At 41.1% G+C, this 9,433-nt stretch overlaps 1 protein-coding gene and 1 long non-coding RNA gene across 4 annotated transcripts in view; one reads left to right on the top strand and one right to left on the bottom strand.

Moving 5' to 3' along the window:
* The window catches only part of LOC308480336, a 104,539-nt gene that overhangs the window by 38,440 nt on the left and 56,666 nt on the right, over nucleotides 1–9,433 (top strand). The gene's annotated exons all lie outside the window — the stretch shown is intronic.
* EDN3 (endothelin 3) overlaps nucleotides 1–9,433 on the bottom strand; it is a 42,780-nt gene that overhangs the window by 11,487 nt on the left and 21,860 nt on the right. The window lies entirely within an intron of this gene.

A 9,433-nucleotide genomic window follows, 5' to 3' on the forward strand; every position in this document is an offset into this window, starting at 1 on the left:
CTTACCTGAGGGAGTATCGCTCTGTCCCTGTTGATGCACCTGACGGTGATCAAGAAGAAGAGGAGGGAGTGAAGGGAGAGGAGAGAAGAGGGGGGAGGTAAAACTCCATCGTGTTTTAGCTAGCTCCAGCTAACAATTGTTTCAGCTATGCAAGATAGCTCTGCGGGCCGGCAGTGGGTTTCCTGTCTGGCCTCCTACATAGCTGAAACTGAAGAGGCTCAGCTCTGCAGGCCGGTAGTGGTTTTCCTGTCTGACTTCTCACCTCAGCTGTGCAAAGATGCAAACATTTATAACGCGAAGCAAATAATATTTGCAAAGATCTGCAAAAGGGAGGGGGGGCTTAGCTAGCCTAATAAGGTAATAAAGTGTATCTCTGCCTGTTGATTGGGGAGCAACTGGGGAGCCAAGCTGGCAGCTTCAGTATAAGAATGCTTGGAAGACAATAGGGGCGCGGCCGGTCTTTGGAAGCTATTCCACTGGCTGTCTCTCTGCGCAGATTCTGCAATAAACCTTTTTCTCTGTGAAACCCACCCTGGTGTTTGCTTGACTCCTTCATGCTAACGGCAAGGGCACGAGGTGACTGGATCCGGACCCCTTAGGTTCAGATATCCTAACAGGGGAAGATAGCCGAATGACTTTAATTAAAATTGAAGAAATAAACCAGATGATTTCCCCTCCTCCCCTCCCGTATTTCAACAACTCACTTTCAGCCTCAACAAAATAAGAGTTCTGAATTGAAGAACAAAAACTGAAAAAGCCAGAAGCTGCATATAAAGTCCACATGGATCTATCTATTCATGTAAGAGCCCCCCAAATGGCCTCACAATACATTTTATGTCAACATACATACTTAACGAAAGTAGCTGCAGCTTTCAGCTATACCACACAAATCAATTTGCATGCACTAGTTCACTTAAGAGACACAGCCAGTAATCTGGTTTGGAGACAATGCTAAACTATGGCTAAGTGCTAAAATGCACTAACTTTGGGCTTGTGCACTTCTTCCAATATGGCTGCAAACAGAAACTTGTTAGTTTTCACTTCCGTTTTCAATTAACTGAACTCAAAGTATGGTTAACCTTAAATGTGGTTTAGGCAAATAAGCAAGGATAATAAACCATGGCTTTGGGCTTAACGCTAAAGTGCGGTTAAGCAAAAGTAGAAGCAAAAGTTTCCAAAATCCTCCTCATAAGGGGAGGAAGGAGCAAATCAAAGGCTCAACGAGGCTTGTTTCTGCAACAATAAACCATCATTTACCAATTATATGCCACTCAAATGCTTTGATCTTTAGAACTGGCACTTTTACAAGAGCCACATAATGTTTGTTAAACACTTATAATGAACCAGCGCTTCAGTGTAGGTAGGTTTCTTTGTTGCACTGTTTTCCGTGCCTGGTAAAAACTTTTTTGTCTAGGCAAGCCTACCCAGACATGTAAATTTAACCAGTATTTTAATATGTAACATTATTTTATAGTGTATATTTGTTAACATGCTGCTTTTATTTATATTTTGGGGAAAGAGTTGTTCAACCTGTTTTAAAACATCTGATTTTATCAGTGATTTTAATTTATCACATATGTAAACCACTTAAGAGATTTTGGTGCTCTTAAATAAGTAAATGCCAAAAGGTATCAGAGAGGGAGACGAACAGTGCAGATCAGAGCTTTCCAAACTGTGTGTCGCGACACGTTAGTGTGTTGGCTGCAGTGTGCTGGTGTGTCACACAAATGCTCCCCACACTCCTCCCAGGGCTGGAAAGGGGTTAGTTTAACCTCCGGCTTGCAAGTAAAACGGAATTTCTGTGTCGCAAAATGATGCATGTCTAAAAAGTGTGTCACCAACATGAAAATTTTGGAAAGCTCTGGTGTAGATAGTAACGCTTCTAAGCCATAGTTTATTGTTTCTTCTTATTGTCACAATTAGTTTATTAATTCCCTTCTAAACCACTGTCTCTCGGCAATTTACACATACATTAATTAAAAAATTAAAACACGGTAACAGCAAATAAATTTAAAACAAGACTAAAACCCTGACAAGTGGACCTTCATGGGTAAAGACCCAGCCCAATCAGCTGGGAAAGACTGAATGAACAAAACTGTTGTGAACTGTTTCTGAAAAGAGTTAGTGCAGAGTGGGCTTCTGAGATCTTTAGAATTTGCAGGAGAAACTCTCCTACAGACCGCAGCAATTTACTGGGTTTATAAGAGATAAAGCGGTTTCTCAAGTAACCTGGCCTTGACTTACAGGGGGAATTATAAGACTATGTTAGCACCAATACCCTCAACCTGGTAGCAAATTGGCAGCCAGTGCAAATTCTGAAAGTAAGGAATTATATGCCCAGTGGTAGCTTACACCCACAAGCAACCTAACCACCATGTTCTGCACCACTTGCAGCCTCCAAACCAACCCCACATAGAGAGCATGAGGTTACTGGTGCACAAACAACTATGATCAAGTTATCCTGATCCAGAAAGGACCGCAACTGTCTTGCCGAAATAAGGAAAAAAAGGCACTCCTAGGACTCAGCTATAGAGCTGCTATGCAGCTGCAAAATAAAACATTTTAAGTGTGTTTTAAGTGCAATATACAATGTGACACTAGATAGTGAGCCTAATGGAAAATTCAACGTATTTTTAAAAACACCTTTTTAAAAATAGCATTTTCAGAACTGTTTTTATATGTGTGTAGATTCTACCCTAGTCACTAAGGACACCTGTACAGTGGTACCTCGGGTTAAGAATTTAATTTGTTCTAGAGGTCCGTTCTTAACCTGAAACTGTTCTTAACCTGAGGTACCACTTTAGCTAATGGGGCCTCCCACTGTTCTCATCCTGAAGCAAAGTTCTTAACCCAAGGTACTATTTCTGGGTTAGCAGAGTCTGTAATGTGAAGCGTCTGTAACCTGAGGTACCACTGTACCTCCAGTGACAGAAGTGGATCAAGGAGCATCCCCCAAACCACACACCTACAGTACTCCTTCAGGGAGAATCCAAACTCATTTAGCATTATGTCCAAAACCGAGAGTGAAGAGTCATGAGTCCCCACTGAATCATGTAGCTCATTGGAGTAAAACAATGATAAAATTGGAGCTCTAAGATGCTCGGAGGAAGGGTGGGAGAAAATGTAACTATTGAGTAATGCCCAAGACTGGTTCCAGCAATGTCATCAGAACCATTTCCTTCCTCCACTTGAGAGTCCACAAAGAGCTCAATCATCAAAAATTATTACATTCTGCTGGAATTGCCAAATGAGTCTTCAATGCTAATCCAAACAGCACTGAAAGCTTACATATGCACACAAGAATACAAAGAATGGCAACGTTGATTGGCTATAGCGGTTACAGAAATCCGATGACTGAAGAAGAGGAATGGAAAGAAAGAGGAGGAAGGAGTTTGACAGCTGAAAGTGTAGGAGGTTCCATGAAGGCCTAGGAATGGCCTGAAAGATTGGTACAGAAGACATGTATTTGCAAAAATAAATAGAAGTAGATAAGAAGGCATTAAGTGAAACAGGCAGAAGAGAAAAGAGGAAGAGGAGTGTAAAATCATGGAAAAGTTACAGCAATAGAGAAAATTAAGCAATTTAAATGGGCTAACTGTGAATAAATTGGTAAGTAATTGCACTCCAGCGCAATCCTTTTGGGCTTCAGCCTACACTGAAAAAATCAACTCTCACTTATTACAATTATTTTTTTAAGCCAAACACAGGGAAGGGAACACAGTGAATTTTATATTACATGTTTTAGGTTTATGTGCTCCTCCCCAAGTGCCCGTAAATATTAGCCTGACCGTGAAAAGCAATGCGTCAACAAAACTACCGAAAAATTTATTAGAGTGGAAATGGGAGTGGGGAAGAATTTGCAGAGCACTGACACTAATCCTAGAAAAATTAATAGGGTTTCGCACCAATGTGTATGACTAGTAAAATTCCCCATCTCAAAGGCATTGGGTGGCTGTGTGTCTCATTTCCTGTTTTTCCCCCACATAGTACAGCAATCAGTCTGATCAAAATTAAGTTTTATTTTCTCTAGTTTTGCACACACACACAAAGAAAAAAGGAGGGAAATTCTAAATTTATGCAGCATAAATGTTGTTTAATATAGAACCATACAAAATTCTAAAATATTCAAACTTTATTCAGATGAACTGAACTGAATGCTACACTAGAAATCTCAGCTCCAAGGAAGGTAGTACAAAATATTTTCTCGCTCTCCAAGCCAGTTGTTTTCCATCTATTTCTTTAACACACACACAAGCACACAAGAAAAATGTTCTTCTCTCCCAACCCCCTCGTCTCCTGTGTTTGGGTCAAAAACAAGGCATGAGAAATTAATTTCTGCCTCTTAAAACAAAACAGACCTTCCCGCAATAAGGAAGGGAAGAAGGGCATCAATAAACATCAATATAGAGGTAGAGAATGTGAAATAACGCAGAGCATTTTCTGCAGCAATAAACACAGCATATGGGAGTTAGTACTTACTCTTCTGCATTTTAATATTCAGCAGCATGAATAAATGTACACCAGTATTAAATGCCTCAAGACACCTTAGACCAAATTGGTACCCAGTCCAGCATTTTAGCTCTAATATTGGCCAGCCACCTGTGAATGTCCATTTATGTCATTCACAAACATGGCCTGATGGAAACAGCCATTCTGGATTGTTTACATCTTGCATCTGATAATCAGGAGTGTACTGCCCCTGAATATGCCATTTTTCATTATTTTGGCTACTAGTTTCCATGAAGCCATTCAATCCTCTTTAAAAGGACCATTAGACAGAGTGTTGGACTATGATCTGGGAGGCCAGGGTTCGAATTCCCCATCCAACCATGAAGTTCAATGGATGACCTTGGGCCAGTCACTGCCTCTTAGCCTAACACACCTTACAGGGCTGTTGTGAAGATAAAATGGGTAGTGGAGAATCATGTACACTGACTTGAGCTCCTTGGAGAAAAATATGGTACATAAATGGCAATAAGAACATAAGAAGAGCCTGTTTATCAGGCCAATGGCCAGTCTAGCCCAGCATCTGTTCTCACAGTAGCCAACCAGATGCCTGTCAAAAGCTCACAAGCAGGATTCAGGCACAAGAGCGCTCTGCCCTGTTGTGGTTTCCAGCAACTGGTATTCAGAAGCATTGCCATCATGGATTTGTCTATCTAGGTTAGTGGTCACCACCGTCTCTAACAGAAGCAATGCAGTTTCATTTTTTCTTCTTCAATCTATTTCAGAAACTTGTCCTTTTTCTCAATCAATCCAAAATCCACTTACCCAGAAGCAACATTGAACTCAATGGGACTTCCCTCTCTGCAGATATGCATAGGATTGCACTTTCAAAGGTTTTATTTAAAGCATGAACAGGTGGACCTGCCCACATAGGATGCCACGCTGTTATACCCTTTAAGATAAAAAATAAAACATGCAAAACTGACCAAAGACTGTAAGACTAATCAAATCTGCATCAACTAAGACTTGGGAAACTAAACCCAAAGCAAGCCATGGGGCTACTGTCCTTAACCACAACACCACCCTGAAATCTATTTTTAGGATGCAATTACACTTTAGACTTTTTCAAAATAAATAAATTTAAAAGATAAACTAAACTTTCCCATTCAAGGAGGAACAGAAAGCTTTTGCTGCTTACGATGTGCAGGCTTAAAACTCATCCAATTTTATTTTTCTCAAAAATGTCTGAGAACCACCAACATTACAATTTGCATGTAAAACGTCAAATGATGTCTGTCTCTGAACAGTTAGGCAGAACTAGTAGCTTCCAAAAAGGATTATCCGCTGTCTGTTTTGCCTGCCCTTTTTCCCTGTAGCGATTAGAACTGTAATCTTTCCATTATTTACTTTTAATAGCTTGAGACATTGATTCACTCTTAATCCTTCTGTCTGTCTCTCTCTCATGCAAAGTTGGAAGCAAATGCGTATACAACCCGGTGCTGTATAATTCTCTCACGCAAATCTCCCAGAAGACCACAGCAGTTTAGCAAAGGCTCAGGAACTATCCAATCCTGGGTAATGGCATTTATAAGCTTCTTTACATAATATTCTGTGTGTTTAGCTAATTTTATTTGAACTGCAATTAACATTAAACTGTTTGTGTGTTAGCTGGATTGATCTTCCCTACAAATATAAGGAATAAGTATGCCAACAAAGTATAAATCCTTTATTTTTATTGTGTTTTGAAAGATGTGGCCAACACAATACTTTCGCAACCTCGAGAATTTATCTGCAACTTAAGACAACTGTACAGTCATACCTCAGCTTACAGATGCTTCAGGTTGCGTTTTTTTTGGGTTACGGACCCGCCGAAACCCAGAAGTACCAGAACGGGTTACTTTCGGGTTTCGGTGGTCGCACATGTGCAGAAGCGCTAAATCGCACGTGTGCCGATGCGGCACTGCAGGTTGCGAAGACTGCGGGTTGCAAACGTGCCTCCCGCACAGATCACATTCGCCACCCGAGGGTCCACTGTATTCTCTAAAAGTGTGTATACACACACACACATGGTGAGTCTTTTAAAAGAGGCCCCATGGAACATGTGTACTCTGTATCTACAGGGCCTCTTTTAAAGGACTCGCCCTGTATATCTGCCTGCAGCAAAAAATACATGAACAGCTAATGTTTCATGAGCAGGTGTCAATGTTACAGGAATGTTTACTGGAAACTGTGGAAAGAAAGTTTTCCGATAAATGACCTGTGACCAACAAGTGACTATTCACTGACAGATACACAAATAAAGGCCTCATGCATATAAGGCTTTACTATGTGTTAACAAATTGCAGATCTGCACGGAGTCCATGTGGGAAGTTGTAATGCCCTTGGGAATTTGCACTTGGCTGTGGCAGTGCCCAAACTATTTGTTTCTTTTCAACCTAATCTTCATCTTCATTTGCAAGGAAGACAAATGTCAGAGGAGTCCCATTTTTTAACACAAGGATTTCATATTCAAGATCATCATACCGTCAACCATTTTCTTTTCAATTTCCATCTCAGACTCAACAATAACAAATTTGCCAACTGAAACCAGTACTTCAGTGACTGCTTCAGCATCTGTGTTTTCTTTCAGGATAATCATATTTCCTACGAGGGCATCCTCCCCTGTGTTCATTTTTAAATATGTGAAATATCCATTTACACTTTGTGTTCAACACTGCCTTCAACATTTCTACATTTCTACATTTGTACTGTCACCCTGTGAGGCAAAGTAAGAAGCCTTTGGCTCCGGAGGTGAAGTTTTGGATTTGTAAATGAGTCCACCTGTTCAGCCTGGCTCATCAGTCTGGGCCTCCCCCTCCTTGACCCATCTGAGTGGAAACTGGTAGGAACTTGTATATACTTCAAGAAAAAGAGTGGGGGCTGTTAGAGAAAAATCAATACTTGAGGAGTAGAAAAATTCTAAGTTGTATGTAAAATGTCGTCTTGAAAAGCTGCTTACCAGATGGAAATTTGGAAAGTTTTCTTTAAGATTATAAAGAGCACGTTCAGTATATATGAAAATGAAAAATGGGTCTGTAGGTTGACATTTTAATGGAATTACCCTCCTGTTGTTTTCAGTGGGTAGTATGTGAAAGGGTTTGCATGTAATGCTGGAAAGTAACGCAAGTTTGGCAGCTGCAGAAACCTAAACAAGGTTTTGCACAAGTTAAATGTCAGTGGAAAGTAGCATGCAAGGGGCAGATTGGACAACACTACTAAAGACCACCATATCCAATCAGCAAATACTAACGTATTATATATACCGTTTTTTTCCATGTATAAAACTAGGTTTTTTTACCCAAAAAAATTGATTTAAAATTAGGGCTCATCTTATACATGGGTAGTGCTGAGAGGTGTTTTCTTAATTTGGAATTCAAAAAATAGGGGGAATCTTATACCTGGGGGCATCTTATACGCGGAAATATACGATATATATATATATATATGTATTAAAAAACCTACAACATGTGTATATTGCCTTTCTATCTTTAAATAAATACAGCCTTCCCAAGGCAGGTAATAAATCTCTGTTAACTTTTTTCTCCTTGGATGCTTAACTTACATAAATCTCTGATACAAAACTGTCCCGTGCTGCCACTTCTGCATAGTAGAAAGAAGTGTGGCCCATCCCGTTTCACCACCCGAGGTGAAATAGGAAGGTGTCGCCCCCACCAAAGCCTCACTTTCCAGGGTATGCAGGCTGAGACCCTATCTACCCGCAGGCTGCCTGGCAAGAGTGGTGCATGCTCTGGTTCTCTCCCGCTTGGACTACTGCAATGCACTCTACGTGGGGCTACCTTTGAAGGTGACTTGGAAACTACAACTAATCCAGAATGCAGCAGCTAGACTGGTGACTGGGAGCGGCTGCCGAGACCTCATAACACTGGTCTTGAAAGACCTACATTGGCTCCCAGTATGTTTCCGAGCACAATTCAAAGTGTTGGTGCTGACCTTTAAAGCCCTAAATGAAGGAGCGTCTCCACCCCCATTGTTCTGCCCGGACACTGAGGTCTAGCGCCGAGGGCCTTCTGGCGGTTCCCTCGCTGTGAGAAGCCAAGTTACAGGGAACCTGGCAGAGGGCCTTCTCGGTAGTGGCACCCGCCCTGTGAAACGCCCTCCCACCAGATGTCAAAGAGATAAACAACACCTGACATTTAGAAGACATCTGAAGGCAGCCCTCTTTAGGGAAGCTTTTAATGTTTGATGTATTACGGTATTTTAATATTTTGTTGGAAGCCGCCCAGAGTGGCTGGGGAAGCCCAGCCAGGTGGGCAGGGTATAAATGATTTATTATTATTATTATTATTATTATTATTATTATTATTGCAAGACTTTGAAGTGAAGCTGCTGCCAAGCGACTCCAGGGATTCCACCGTCCAAGGCAGCTGCTTCAGTCTGTCTCATGGGAGGGCCAGCCCTGGAAGGAAGCTCCAGAACCACTTTAAAGTCCACCGGAAGTTTGTATTTTTAAAGGAGGTGTTCCTTTACATACGCCAGTGATAAGTAGATAGGTGCACAGATAGGCAATGCTAGTATTATCAGAACTGTCAGTCACCAGAAGGAGAACCCCTCCCACAGACACAGAGCCAGCTCCACGACATCAAAGATGTTTTCTCTGTGTGTTCAAAGAATGCCCAAAGGGACCTCTAGAGACAGCTGTGGCTTCAGGTTTCTTTTCCCATGCTTTTTTTTTTTTTTTAGTTTAACATCTGCTTAACGGTCCATTAAGGAAACAACTATTGTTCACCGTCAATTAGCAGGCTATAAGAGAACACTCTCACTGTCCTTTACACAGCACCATTTTCATTGCAAAGGACATTATTATGGCTCCTGACATTCCAGAAGAGCGTCAGTCAACAATGACAAGTCTGAGACTAAGCCGCTGTCCAGTTCAACAGAGGAAAATAGATTTTGTAGACTTTACACATAAAAAAAAAGAAACCTACCA

This window comes from Podarcis pityusensis (assembly GCF_964106645.2).
Source record: "Podarcis pityusensis genome assembly, chromosome: 6".
Taxonomy (NCBI): domain Eukaryota; kingdom Metazoa; phylum Chordata; class Lepidosauria; order Squamata; family Lacertidae; genus Podarcis; species Podarcis pityusensis.